The sequence below is a fragment of the Lithobates pipiens genome, unplaced genomic scaffold, assembly GCF_037356315.1.
Source record: "Lithobates pipiens isolate NorthernLeopardFrog02 unplaced genomic scaffold, aLitPip1_a1.2 Scaffold_10, whole genome shotgun sequence".
Taxonomy (NCBI): Eukaryota; Metazoa; Chordata; class Amphibia; order Anura; family Ranidae; genus Lithobates; species Lithobates pipiens.
The window spans coordinates 102,053,222-102,068,778 of NW_027507686.1; positions in this window are offsets into that span (position 1 = coordinate 102,053,222).

Genomic DNA, 15,557 nt, shown 5'->3' on the forward strand with positions numbered 1-15,557 from the left:
AGTCCAGGAGCGTGGTCGGACCAAGTAATATGGCCAATGGAGGAAGAGCTCACCAAGTGCAGTTGGTCATGTGGAATCAAGAAGAAGTCTATCCTCAAGTATGATTTGTGAGGGGAAGAGCAAAAAGAGTAGTCCCTTTCCCCAGAGTGTTGCAGACGACAGGCATCAACTAATTGGTCATTCAGTAAACACTTAGTAATCCGCTTTCTAGAGGAAATGAGGAGCGAGGAGCAAGAGGCAGAAGTGTCAACCGATGGCGAAAGGGGACATTAAAGTCCCCACCTAATATCAACTGGCCCTCCCGAAAGTCACATAATCTGTGCAGGGTAGTTCTGAGGAACGTGTCTTGGTGATCATTGGGAGCGTACACAGTGGCAAATGTAAAAAGGCGCTCTCCAATGTGGCCCCTAAGAAAAAGATATCGGCCCCCAGGGTCCAGCAGAGAATCCTGGAGAACCCAGGGGAGCCTGCTAGAGATCAGAATGGAGACTCCTTTGGTCTTAGAGGAGGGGTTAGTAGAGTGGTAGACCTTAGGGAAGGATCTCGACCATAGAAAGGGGAGGCTAGTATTTTTAAAATGTGTTTCTTGTATAAAGGCCACATCAGTACAGGAAGTCTTCAGTTCTCACAGGAGGATCCACCGTTTTTCAGGGGACTTCAGTCCCTTAACGTTTAGAGAGGCGACCTTGACTGAGTCTGCCATCGCTCCTCGGGGAGGGGGAGGGGGACGTCAGAGAAAAGCAAAGAAAGTTGAACCAAGGTAGGTTTTGGGTAGGTAATGCATGGCGGGAACTAAGGGGGAGAAAGGAAGGGCAAATGGAAGGAAAGGTAAAGGGAAAAAGAGGCCGGGCACCTCAACCCCAGGGGGAGAGGGAAATTAAGGGTTGTCCGCACTCAACAGTACAGGAAGGGTATACTAAAACAGCACAATTATGCTATAGCGCTTACCAGATGTACACTGGGTTTAAAGCGCTGTCTTACTTGGGTTGGTGGGTAGACAGGTCGGAGAGGGAGCCCCCAAATCCTAGTCCCCCCAGTCCCGGCAGTGGTAAATGTCACGTCTGATACCGGTATGCAAATAAAAAGACAATCAGTAACATCATAGAACCAAAAAACAATAGTATAAACAAAACAGAGGTAGAGCATATAACTGTCAGCACTGAGGGGTCTCCTCGGCTCGCCCTAAACATAGGCATGCACGAGGGAGCCCGTCACAACAGAAAAGGCATCACAGAATTGGATCCACCACCCCCCATCCCATACCCCTAAAGTACATGCAGTCCCCGAACAAATGCATTTCTCCCTTTGGCAGATTGTCCTCTCCTTACCCCCTCACCCCGGCCCACGCCCTGGGGGGAAAAGGGGCAGGGAAGGGGGAAGGAGGAGTGGAAGGGGGGAAAGGGGGAGTGGAAGGGGGAAAGGGGGAGGGAAAGGAGGGAAGGGTGGGAAGGGGGGAAGGGAGGGGGGAAACAGGGGAGAGGGGACAAACATGCGGAAATGTCAAGTCCTTTAGCACACTCCCACCAGCAAACACCTGGACCCCATAAATTTCAACTCCTCCCCTCCATGGTCACCACATCAAGATGAAAGAGGAGCAGCCCTGGTCGGTGCATGGAAAATCCGTCAGGCAAGGGGCTGGGGCCACCATCCCTCCATCCAACGGGAGACTTCACCCGAGCAGCAGTCCTGGGGCCCGCCAATTAGTGTCTCTCCTGCATCGCCATCGGGGGCTGTGTAGAGCATCCAGTAAGGGGTAAATCCTCCAGGGGGGTCCAGAGTCACCCTGGAGGGAAGCAGTGTCTCGTACCAATAGGCTCAATAAATAAGTCATCCAGGGTCCCCGAAAGCTGCAGAAGGCAATGTCGGCAAAGAGTAGATGGGAGCCAGAGGGGGGGACGAGGGGCGCAACCAGGGGGAGGGGACACATATGCGGGAATGTCAAGGCCTTCCAGTACAGCGCACTAGGTATCACTCAGACCCCCCAAAGTGCAACTCCCCCATCTAAGGTCAAGACTCCAGAAGGGAAGATGAGCCGCCCTCGTCTGTACATGAAAGAACCTGCTGCCAAGGGGTTGGGGCCATCATCCCTTCCTCCAATGGGAGATGCCACCGGCATGACAGCCCCGTGTCCTGTCAAGTGGGGCCCCTCTGACAATGTCGTTGTGGTATATGCGGAGCATCCAGGGAGAGGCAGGGACCACCCAAACAGTGAAGGCCTCCAAGGGGGACCGGTGTCAAACAGGAGGATAGCGGTGTCTTGTTAATTAGACAAGTCATCCAGTGTGTTCCTGTGAGCAGCGGAAGGAAAGGTCGGTAAGGATTATGAATGGGTGGGGGCCCGGGTGTGCATAAAACTGCCACCAGATGACCGGGGCAGAGAGGGCAAGGGGATGAAAGTCAGATCTGGTAGGTGGGGGCGGGGGTGAGGAGTGTCCCTCATATTACTCACGTTGGCCATACCTTGAAGCTGAGCACTCTGCATACCCAGGACGTTCTTCTGTATAATCTAGCCTATCTGTATACATTAGCCTGTCTTTTGTACACATTAGTCGGTCCTCTGTATACACTAGTCTGTCTGTATACACTAGTGTATACAGATAGGCTAGATTATACAGAAGAAAGTCCTGGGTATGCAGAGATGGAGGCTAGGGTATACAGAGAGAGAGGCTAGAGTATGCAGACTTGCTAGTGTATACAGATGGACTAGTGTATACAGTAGACCGGCTAGTTTATACAGAGAGGCTAATGTGTACAAAAGACAGGCTAGTGTATACAGATAGGCTAGATTACACCGAAGAAGGTCCTGGTTATGCAAGAGATGGAGGCTAGGGTATGCAGAGAGACTTGCTAGTGTATACAGACGGACTAGTGTATACAGAGGACCGGCTAGTTTATACAGAGAGGCTAATGTGTACAAAAGACAGGCTAGTGTATACAGATAGGCTAGATTATACAGAAGAACGTCCTGGGTATGCAGAGATGGAGGCTAGGGTATACAGAGAGAGAGGCTAGAGTATGCATACTTGCTAGCGTATACAGGCGGACTAATGTATACAAAAGACCGGTTAGTTTATACAGAGAGGCAAATGTGTACAAAAGACAGGCTAGTGTATACATATAGGCTAGATTATACAGATAGGCTAGATTATACAGAAGAACGTCCTGGGTATGCAGAGATGGAGGCTAAGGTATACAGAGAGAGAGGCTAGAGTACGCATACTTGCTAGTGTATACAGATGGACTAGTGTATACAGAGGACCGGCTAGTTTATACAGAGAGGCTAATGTGTACAAAAGACAGGCTAGTGCTAGTGCTACCTGGATTTAGACATAGCAAACTTTATAATCTAATTTAGCAAAATTAGAAAGGATAATATTGAGACAGTATATACAGGTCGAGTTTAAGTGGAAATGCACAAAATATATAGCTTACCTTTACATTGTTCAATAGAGCGTTGCAAAGTAATACCAAGGCAGAATGTCGGAATAGCAATTAGTTGAGATGAGTGCTGTAATCATGAAATATCAGCAACGACGTGACAAGGTTTCTATCGTTTTCAGGATCCTTACGTGTCTTTAAGAATGAGAACGTATAATAACTGGCAAAGTGTGACATGGCAAAGAGACAAACTGCATTGGAAATGTGAATGTGAATTAGAGATGAAATGTCAATCCCCATTGGTTACTTACAGGTTACCATTAATAGAGTTAACACGGCTACGTACAGCAAAGTGTGAGCTAAGCAGCTAAATATTACTTAAAATTGCAAAGATATTGAAAAGAGATCGGAAGCGTTGGTTGCAGTATCTTCAAAATGACTGAGACATCATTTCATTACTCTAAATGTAAAAGTTATCCCGGTAGCACTGAGTGGACTGATATTAGATGAGTGATCGTTGTGGTACGAATTCAGTGTCCTATAGCAGAGAGATACCAGCTAAATGTGAGAAGAGCAATTAAACTGTTCACATCGGTAGCATTGTATTTCTCTTAATATGTGCAGCGTGTAACGAAGCAATAAGATGGTTTTGTATTATCCTAAAATTAGCAGTATACGTAATAAAGGTGAGTAGGTAACCTGGATTTAGACATAGCAAACTCTATAATCTAATTTAGGAAAATTAAAAAGGATAATATTGAGACAGTATATACAGGTCGATTTTAAGTGGAAATACACAAAATATCTAGCTTACCTTTACATTGTTCAATAGAGCGTTGCAAAGTAATACCAAGGCAGAATGTCGGAATAGCAATTAGATGAGATGATTGCTGTAATCATGAAATATCAGCTACGACTAGGTTTCTATCGGATGAGAAAGTGTAATAACTGACAAAGTATCACATGGCAAAGAGACAAATTGCATTAGAGATGTGAGATGGACATGAAATGTCAATCCCCATTGGTTACTTACATGTAAACGCGGCTACATACAGCAAAGCGTAGCTTGAAAATTCCAAAGTGAAAACCGTTCCATTAATTTTGTTACGTACGAAGACGGCTTACACTGACTGTTTTCCGTTTCCACTGGAAAGAGAATCCTATTGCATAGAGGTAGCGAGAGATGGTTGCATTACTCTTAATGTGTAAAGGTTTTAAAAAGATGGTTTTGTGTGAATTTTGCTTTAACGTAAAATTAGCTGTAGACATTATAACTATGGTTAGGTTTACAATGATTTAGAGTTAGTAATCTCTATAATATAATAATAATAAGTATAGCAAAACAAATTAGGAAAATATTGAGGCAGTATATATAGGTCGAGATAAAGTGAATACCCAAAAAGGATCAAGGGATAGTTGCAAAGTCAAGGGATAAATGCAAAGGTACATTATTTAAGAGTAAATTGAAGTAGCTTGCAAATTCCAACGTGTAAATCGTTCCATTAATTTTGTTACGCACGAAGACGGCTTACACTGACTGTTTTCCGTTTCCACTGGAAAGAGAATCCTATTGCATAGAGGTAGCGAGAGATGGTTGCATATGGCAGAAAGACGGCTTACACTGCTTTTCTCACATTTTGCTGCGGTAAAAAGAAATGTTTTGTCACTGTGTTTTAACTGTGACAGATAAGGTGGAGAAAAAGAAGTAATACAGAAAATAGAGTCAAACAGTGGAAACGTTTATTTGTCATGACAGCTGATACTTGGTTGAGCAATATAACTGTTTTATTTAGATGTAAGACTAGCTTTATTCTCTACATATAGGCTTTTCAGAGAGTTGTATAATATAGGCGACCAATAGGACATTTAAATGGCTTAATATTGTAGGGAGGAAGTATCGCTGTTCAAAGGTAAGAGATTGAAAGCTTAGCTTGAAAATGGCCGAGAAATAGTTGCGTTAGTCTAAATTTAAAGGATATGCCGGTACCAATGAGAAAGCTTATATTAGACTAGTTGATGTTTGCATTACACAATCCTATTATTATTATTATTATTATTATTATTAAGATCATACTGCAGAGAGATACTCAGTTAATGTCAGAGATACTCGGTCAATGTCAGAAAAGCAATAAAACTGTTTACATCGTTAGAGAGCGATAGTTACATTACTCTTAGTATGTGCAGCATGTCTGGTAGCAAATGGATGGTTTTGTGAACATTTTGCATTAAGGTACAATTAGCGGTAGAACTCATCGAAGTGAATAGATTTAAGCGGATTTTGAGATAGTACTCTCCATTTCTAATAAGAAATAAAGAAAAATAAGTCAGGATGGTGTGTCAGGACTGTCACATACTCACAGTCCCGGTACAAATATGCAAAATAGAGCAAAAGAGTACATGGTTTATTTTGATGTATGATAGTTTTTTTGCATGCTTGATGTGGATGATTAAAATCGTGTAGTGATCTATATTTAGCATAAGAATGAAAAGGCAAAACATGGCAATGAGACAAACTCCATTAGAGATGTGAGCTAGATGAAATGATGAAATGTCTCTGTATAGCCCAGATTGTCTTCTGTTATCACACCAGCATGTTTACACTAGCCGGTCTTCTGCATACAATAGCCTGTCTTCGATATACACTAGCCTATGTTCTGAATACACTAGCCCGTCTTCTGTCTTCTGTATGCCCTAGCCTGTCTTCTGTATACATTAGTCTCTCTGTAGAAACTAGCATCTCTGTATACCCTAAACTGTCTTCTGTAAAAACTTGTCTCTCTTTATAGCCTGTCTAGCCTTTCTTCTGTACACACTAGCTTCTCTGTATACACTAACCAGGCTTCTATATACAATAGCTTCACTCTATGCACTAGCCTCTCTGTATAATCTAGCCTCTCTATATACCCTAGATAGTGTTCTGCATCTCCGTAGTGGTAGCCTCTCCGTAGAAGCCAGCCTTTATTCTGTATTCACTAGCCTTTCTTCTGTATGCTGTAGTCTTCTATATATACTAGCTTCTCTGTACACCCTTGCATCTCTGAATACACTAAACCCTCAGTATACCACAGCCTGTCTTCTGTATACATTAGACTGTAAAAACTAGCTAGAATAAACCAGCCTGTTTTCTTTACCCAATAGACTCTCTGTATGCACTACCCAGTCTTCTGTATACACTGTCAGCTTTGATGTATACCCAAGCCTGTCTTCTGTATACACTAGTTTCTCTATATGCACTGTCCTTTCTGTATACTCTCGACCCTCTCTATACATTAACCTCTCTATATACACTAACATCTTTGTATATACTAGCCCCTCTTTAAATTAGCCTCTCTGTGTACCCCAGCCTCATTGTTTACTCTAGCATCTCTGTATACTCAAGCCTATCTGCATACACGAGTCTGTATTCTGTATTCACTAGCCTGTATTCACTAGCCTTATATATACTAGCTTCTCGCTTCTCTGTACACCCTTGCATCTCTGTACACTAGACTCTCTGAATACACTAAACCCTCAGTATACCACAGCCTGTCTTCTGTATACATTAGACTGTAAAAACTAGCTAGAATACACCAGCCTGTCTTCTTTATCCAATAGACTCTCTGTATGCACTACCCAGTCTTCTGTATACACTGTCAGCTTTGATGTATACCCAAGCCTGTCTTCTGTATACACTAGTTTCTCTATATGCACTGTCCTTTCTGTATACTCTCGACCCTCTCTATACATTAACCTCTCTATATACACTAACATCTTTGTATATACTAGCCTCTCTTTAAATTAGCCTCTCTGTGTACCCCAGCCTCACTGTTTACTCTAGCATCTCTGTATACTCAAGCCTATCTACATACACGAGTCTTCTGTATTGTGTATTAACTAGCCTTTCTTCTGTATGCTGTAGTCTTCTATATATACCAGCTTCTCTGTACACCCTTGCATCTCTGTAAACACTGTGTAAACTAGCCAGTCTTATGTATACACTCGCCGACTGTATACACTAGACTCTCTGAATACACTAAACTCTCTGTATACCACAGCCTGTCTTCTGTATACACTAGACTGTAAAAACTAGCTAGAATACACCAGCCTGTCTTCTGTACCCACTAGACTCTCTGTATACACTACCCAGTCTTCTGTATAGAATGTCAGCTTTCATGTATACCCTTTCTGTATACACTAGCTTCTCTATATGCACTGTCCTTTCTGTATACACTCGACTCTCTCTATACACTAACCTCTCTATATACACTAACATCTTTGTATTTGTCTTTAAACTAGCCTCTCTGTGTACCCCAGCCTCACTGTTTACTCTAGCATCTCTGTATACTCAAGCCTATCTACATACACGAAACCTGTATTCTGTATTCACTAGCCTTTCTTCTGTATGCTGTAGTCTTCTATATATAACAGCTTCTCTGTACACCCTAGCACTGTAACAGTGCTAGGTTCCTGTATTACAGAAACAGAACACCAGCAATAAGGTGTATACTGTGCAGGAGGCACACAACACCGACACATGCAGATGCATGTATTGCAGAAATTGAACACCAGTAATAAAGGGTAGCTTCAGGTGTGTACTGTGCAGGAGGCACATAACACCCACTGTAACAGTGCTAGGTTCCCAAGCAGTAAAGACAATGTCCCTGCCTATCGTCCTCTTTCCCTGACCACCGCAACACACTATACAAGGCCGCCGTGCTGGCGGCCTTATATAGTGTGGGGTGTGTACTAAACCCAAAGTAGTAATGGTAGGTTATCCTCGCGCTATAGTGGTAAAGTTAGAGCAGGTTGGTGTGGTTGCAGCAGAAAACACCGACAGAGGTGCAAACCCTCCCCTCAAAGTGACAGTAAATAGTAAATAGATGGTGTTGCGCTCCACATAAAATAAATTAAGTCTAATAACACAATTAATAAATAATCTCATAAAATCTTGAAAACGCACTCATGTGATTAAAATTAAAATCACTAAATAATCGCATAAAATCTTGAAAATGTGCTCATGCGATTAAAAATTCCATTAATTCTAGAATAAATACCAAGTGAATAATACAGTGCTTGAAGCTATTTCCTACTAATATTCATAAAATGAAGAAGCTAAAATAATCTATATACTCGTGATAAAGTGACAAGAAAAAAAAATCGCAAGTCTTAAAATTATCAACAAAATCGTGACATCAAACAAATCTGTGTCAGTCCATGAAAGTGCATACAAGTGCCAGCAATATGTGCAAAAAAGAGTATATATAAAAATATACAATAAAAATATAAAAAACGGTGTATGAAAAAATTATTATCACAAAATGCAAAAGATAGTAGTCCAGCAAACGTGATAAAAAAATGTCTCTAAATAAGTGTACAAAGGCTAAATCATAAAGTTCATGCAGAAGATGAAATAAATCCACGCTGTGCTATGTGAGGAAATGAATCCTATGAACAACCCCGGGATGATTCCACCAGTGATTTTTCAGCTCCTTAAACGTGGGTGCTCACACACTGAGTGCAGTGGGTACCTTACCTCACTGCTGTCAGTAAGACAGCAAAATACTCCAGTGCAGCAGTTGTGTCCTCAAATGGGGTGTATATCCTCAGTAGGTATAGGGGAACTTCAACACTTTGCGGTGTATATCCTAAATGTAGTATGGGCGCCCCCAAAACCTTTTCCTCCAGATATTCCGCAAGGGATCGCAAATCAGACCCAAGAAAGAAAGAGGGGTGCTCCAATAGTGAAGTACGTTCACACAAATACTTTATTATAAAAAGGAACTAAGTCCTGGGTACTCACACTTATACAGTAACAATCAAGCGGTTTTTTCACTAACAAACAACGAACGGCTTCCTCGTTCGTACCCCGGACGTCACTTCCGGTATCCTCCTAGGCCAATCCTACGCGTATCGTCATTGATCACGTGACTTCATCAGGGACTAATGCATAGGAGGTGGACGAACGTTTAAATAGTCTTTGTAATGGGCGGCCATTTTCCTGTAGTCAATCCTATTTACTACTATTCGCAGGCACGACTCTAGTTAGACGGCCATTTTGTGATAGACTACCTTCTCGACCGGTTCTTGTGCGCTTCACGGTCGTATTTTCTATAGATACAGAAATAGTCTATTCGTGTATTAGGTAGATCTGTGTCCGCTTACCTGGCTTCAAGCCTAATTGGGACATTTGGTGGTTATGTTTATTCAAACAATAACCCGGGATCTACCTAATAGCATTCTTAATGTCAGTGGCAATGTAAACACATTCGCTTGCTATTGGAACGACGGGACCACAGTTCGTTCGTGAGCTGGTTTAAAATTAAACTTAAAATTGAACTAGTATTGTAATAGGAAATAGAAAATTCATAAAAAATTATAAAATTATAAAAAATGGCTTGAGATGGAGGGTAATGTGCGAATTATTAGATATTCTTTAATTGGTAAAAAAACATATTGACTCTAAATCTTTCCTATAAATTAAAATATTGGTACTGGTTAATAAGTAAAATATCTAGAATAGTGTGACATAGTATTTTTCATATTAAGATAAAATAAAATTAAAATTGCTCCCGACACTTTAAGCGATGATCAAGATATCAAAAGGACGCATATATATGCGATTTGGGGGATGGGTACCGGAAATGAAGTCCAGAGTTCCAAACACACCCCTTTCAGTATATCATTGTAGAGTACAGTAACAGGCAAGATGTTGTATGTCATAATGCTTTAAATATATAAAATTCAAATTCATAATAAAATATCTAAAATTACCTAAAAATCGCTGATAAAACAGTTAAGATCAAATTCTATGTTGAGTCCTTGAGGTGTGAAAGTGTCTAAGGTAAAAATCCATTTAGATTCTAGCTGGCTGAGCGTTCTCACTTTATGCCCCCCCCTCCAATGCTTTCTGTAGGGCTCGATCCCCCAAAATGTGAGGTGGGTGGGATCCTTATTATGGTGTGTTAGAAAATGTTTTGACACACTGTGTTTGTCAAATCCATTAATTATATTTTTAATATGTTCCTTTATGCGAACCCTCAGCGGTCTCTTGGTGCGGCCTACATACTGTAGGCCGCAACTGCATTGTAGGACATAAACGGCCCCTTCAGTGTTACAACAAATAAACTCTTTAATATCGTAGGAATTCCCAGTGCTTGTGGAGCTAAATTTGAATCTTTTTTCTGGTGGGCGTTTTGTTTTTGTACACGCGAAACACCGCTTGCATGGAAAAAAACCCTTTCCTGTGAAAAAGGTCACACCATTGTATGGTGGGTCAGGAACATTCCGGACGATCTTATCCCTCAATGTTGGTGCCCTTTTGTACACGAACTTGGGAAATTGGGGTAGAAGGTCTTTTAGATGCACATCTGAGCGTAAAATATACCAGTACTTTTTAATAATTGCCTCTATTTTCTTATATTGGGCATTATAATTCAGAACGATTGGTACTTTGCCTGCTTCCAGCTTAGGGATTTGTTTGTCTTTAATCATCTCCATGCGATCCATATTTCTAACTTCTAAAATTTTCCTTCTAATTTCTTCGTCTTTATATCCTTTATTTGTGAACCTATGACCAATCTTCTCTGCTTGTGTCAGATATTCTTCCGTTTTTGTGCAATTTCTGCGCAATCGCATCAGCTGCCCTTTTGGAATATTGCACAACCAGTTTTTGTGGTGGCAGCTCATGATTGGCAAATAACTGTTTTTGTCCACATTCTTAAAGTGCGTTCTTGTGCGTAGAGTTTCATTTTCTTGCAATATTTCTAGATCAAGAAAAGAGATGGATTCGCTATTAACTACCCATGATAATTTAATATTTCTGTCATTGCGATTCAGTGTCTCCAGGAATAAGGTTAGGCTATCTATGTCTCCTTTCCAGAGTATGAGGATGTCATCTATATACCTCTTATATAATATTAACTCTTCAGGTTTGCCAGGTAGTATCGCATCCTCTTCCCATTGAGACATATAAAGACAAGCTACACTGGGCGCAAACTTCGCTCCCATCGCAACTCCAGTTTTTTGGTAGTAATACTCGCGATCATACCAAAAATAGCTGTTCTTGAGGCAAAAGTCCAAACATTTCACTAAGTATTTTCGCTGTACGCATGGCAAAGTACTGTATTTCCTTAAGCCCCACTTCACTGCCTCACACGCTTGATGGTGTAGGATTATTGTATATAGTGACGAAACGTCTGCAGATGCCATAATCCATGGGCCTTCCTCTTTTGGTAGCCCTTCCAAAATTTGTAATACTTGTTTGGTGTCTCTGAGGTACGCTTTTGTTTGTTTGACTACTGGTTGAAGATATTTATCGATATATTCCCCCATTCTAGAGGTTAAAGAGTCGATCCCATTAACTATGGGTCTTGGGGGCGGGTCTGCTTTATCCTTATGGATCTTGGGAAGTGAGTAAATAATCGGGGTCCTACATGCCTCGGGGATCAGATACTTCGCTTCTTTTTTAGTCAAGATGTTTCTTTTTAATCCCAGATGCACCACCTTTTCCAGCTCCTTTCTACATTTAAACACTGGGTTTTTTGGTAATTTAGTATAGGTAACACTGTCTGACAGTAATTTTGTCATACTGTTCTTATACTGTATTTTAGAGAGGATTACAATCCCTCCCCCTTTGTCAGCAGGTCGGATAACTATATCCTTCCTCTTTGTTAGTTTTCTGATGCCGCTCTTTATATGTTTAGGTTCCTCCAGTTTCTTAATTCTTAAATCTTTCAAGTCTTGTAAAACCACTTTTTTAAAAACTTCAATATGTCTGTTGTTCGAAATCAAAGGGTTAAAAACTGATTTATTTCTTAATTCGCTCCGTATGATATCTTGATCCTCATTCTGAATTCGCTTTTTAATCGGGTTACCAGCCAAGTATTTTTTAATATTCAAGGTCCTTACATACTTCTGTATTCCTACATAAGTTTCAAATTTGTCTAAATTCTTTGTCGGGGCATATTTGAGACCTTTATCTAGTACGCCAATCTCTTCTTGGGACAGGGGGAGGCCACTCAAGTTGAAGATCCCCTCACCTTTTAGTCTCTTCTTTGCCTGTATTCTTTTTCCGGACCTCTTCCCTCTCTTCTTACAGGACTTCTTCTTTGATCCCATTGATCGTTTAGGCGTCTTGGTGGGTGATTCTCCGTGCCCCTCCCTAAAAAAGGCCTGCTTTGATACTGGTCCTGGTAGTAGCCATGGGATCTCCCATCTCCATTTTCCTCATAATGGTCCCTTAGGGGAGCATAATAATTGTTTGTAGGTATTGGATAGCGTCCATCGGGATAGGGGTAATCGCGCGGTGTGCCCCAATTATCTCTATGACCAGTCCCATAATTATGTGGGGGGGTCCTTCCTCGTTGGCCTTGCATTCCTTGGGGTGGGCCCCTATTTTCCCTTTGATCCCTAAGGTCATATGGTGGCTTATTGTAGTTGCCATTCTGTGTCCTTCTCTGGTTATTATTTTTCCAGTAAGGCTTCTTACCCCCATTATGTGGTGTTTGGTTTGAGTAGGGCGGTCTCCTCTCAGCTCTTTGTGGTGTGGAGTAGTTGTGGTCATTTTCTCTCTCATTACCCCTTGGGGCCCTAGATGGTTCTACCCGATTTCCAGTTTGTAGATCATTTTGCTCTGGTCTGTATTGGATACTCCCAGGTTGTGTAATTCTCTCTGGGGTGGAGAATGTAGAGATCGGATCCAAATTACCTCTCTGTCTCTGCCATTTAAAAACATCATCATTTTTAAAATCATTGATATCCCTTGTGTACTTCTTGCTTTTCCTAGTCTGGACTTCTTTGTCCTTCTTGGCTAGGTCTTTATTCAATTGTGACATGAGTGAGGTGAGCTCAGGCTTATCCTTATGTGTTTCCAGTTCCCCTTTTATCTCTCCTATGGTCTGGTCTATTTTCTTTAATTTCCTCTGTTTTCTTTTGAGTAGGAAAATAAGTAATTCTAAACCTTTTGTGTTAAAGAAAGAAAACCATTCATCAATCGACTCCTGGTCAACCAAACCATCGTTTGGTGTAATATCCCATCTGAGTCTTCTCGGCACTATGCTGTCTTTCTGGTACTGCTCAAAAGTGGTTATGTCCCACCATAGGCTCACTTTTTTCTCCATATTGTGGCCCAACTTCCGCATCAGACTCTCTAAACCCCCATTTTTTATTACATTGGAGTCTGAGCTATTAAATACTTGTTCTAGATCAATTTTCCTTTTTTCCATAAAAGAAAATACCTCCATTATGGCTGCAAGGATATATGGGAGAGTAAGTCAAAGTAGTAATGGTAGGTTATCCTCGCGCTATAGTGGTAAAGTTAGAGCAGGTTGGTGTGGTTGCAGCAGAAAACACCGACAGAGGTGCAAACCCTCCCCTCAAAGTGACAGTAAATAGTAAATAGATGGTGTTGCGCTCCACATAAAATAAATTAAGTCTAATAACACAATTAATAAATAATCTCATAAAATCTTGAAAACGCACTCATGTGATTAAAATTAAAATCACTAAATAATCGCATAAAATCTTGAAAATGTGCTCATGCGATTAAAAATTCCATTAATTCTAGAATAAATACCAAGTGAATAATACAGTGCTTGAAGCTATTTCCTACTAATATTCATAAAATGAAGAAGCTAAAATAATCTATATACTCGTGATAAAGTGACAAGAAAAAAAAATCGCAAGTCTTAAAATTATCAACAAAATCGTGACATCAAACAAATCTGTGTCAGTCCATGAAAGTGCATACAAGTGCCAGCAATATGTGCAAAAAAGAGTATATATAAAAATATACAATAAAAATATAAAAAACGGTGTATGAAAAAATTATTATCACAAAATGCAAAAGATAGTAGTCCAGCAAACGTGATAAAAAAATGTCTCTAAATAAGTGTACAAAGGCTAAATCATAAAGTTCATGCAGAAGATGAAATAAATCCACGCTGTGCTATGTGAGGAAATGAATCCTATGAACAACCCCGGGATGATTCCACCAGTGATTTTTCAGCTCCTTAAACGTGGGTGCTCACACACTGAGTGCAGTGGGTACCTTACCTCACTGCTGTCAGTAAGACAGCAAAATACTCCAGTGCAGCAGTTGTGTCCTCAAATGGGGTGTATATCCTCAGTAGGTATAGGGGAACTTCAACACTTTGCGGTGTATATCCTAAATGTAGTATGGGCGCCCCCAAAACCTTTTCCTCCAGATATTCCGCAAGGGATCGCAAATCAGACCCAAGAAAGAAAGAGGGGTGCTCCAATAGTGAAGTACGTTCACACAAATACTTTATTATAAAAAGGAACTAAGTCCTGGGTACTCACACTTATACAGTAACAATCAAGCGTTTTTTTCACTAACAAACAACGAACGGCTTCCTCGTTCGTACCCCGGACGTCACTTCCGGTATCCTCCTAGGCCAATCCTACGCGTATCGTCATTGATCACGTGACTTCATCAGGGACTAATGCATAGGAGGTGGACGAACGTTTAAATAGTCTTTGTAATGGGCGGCCATTTTCCTGTAGTCAATCCTATTTACTACTATTCGCAGGCACGACTCTAGTTAGACGGCCATTTTGTGATAGACTACCTTCTCGACCGGTTCTTGTGCGCTTCACGGTCGTATTTTCTATAGATACAGAAATAGTCTATTCGTGTATTAGGTAGATCTGTGTCCGCTTACCTGGCTTCAAGCCTAATTGGGACATTTGGTGGTTATGTTTATTCAAACAATAACCCGGGATCTACCTAATAGCATTCTTAATGTCAGTGGCAATGTAAACACATTCGCTTGCTATTGGAACGACGGGACCACAGTTCGTTCGTGAGCTGGTTTAAAATTAAACTTAAAATTGAACTAGTATTGTAATAGGAAATAGAAAATTCATAAAAAATTATAAAATTATAAAAAATGGCTTGAGATGGAGGGTAATGTGCGAATTATTAGATATTCTTTAATTGGTAAAAAAACATATTGACTCTAAATCTTTCCTATAAATTAAAATATTGGTACTGGTTAATAAGTAAAATATCTAGAATAGTGTGACATAGTATTTTTCATATTAAGATAAAATAAAATTAAAATTGCTCCCGACACTTTAAGCGATGATCAAGATATCAAAAGGACGCATATATATGCGATTTGGGGGATGGGTACCGGAAATGAAGTCCAGAGTTCCAAACACACCCCTTTCAGTATATC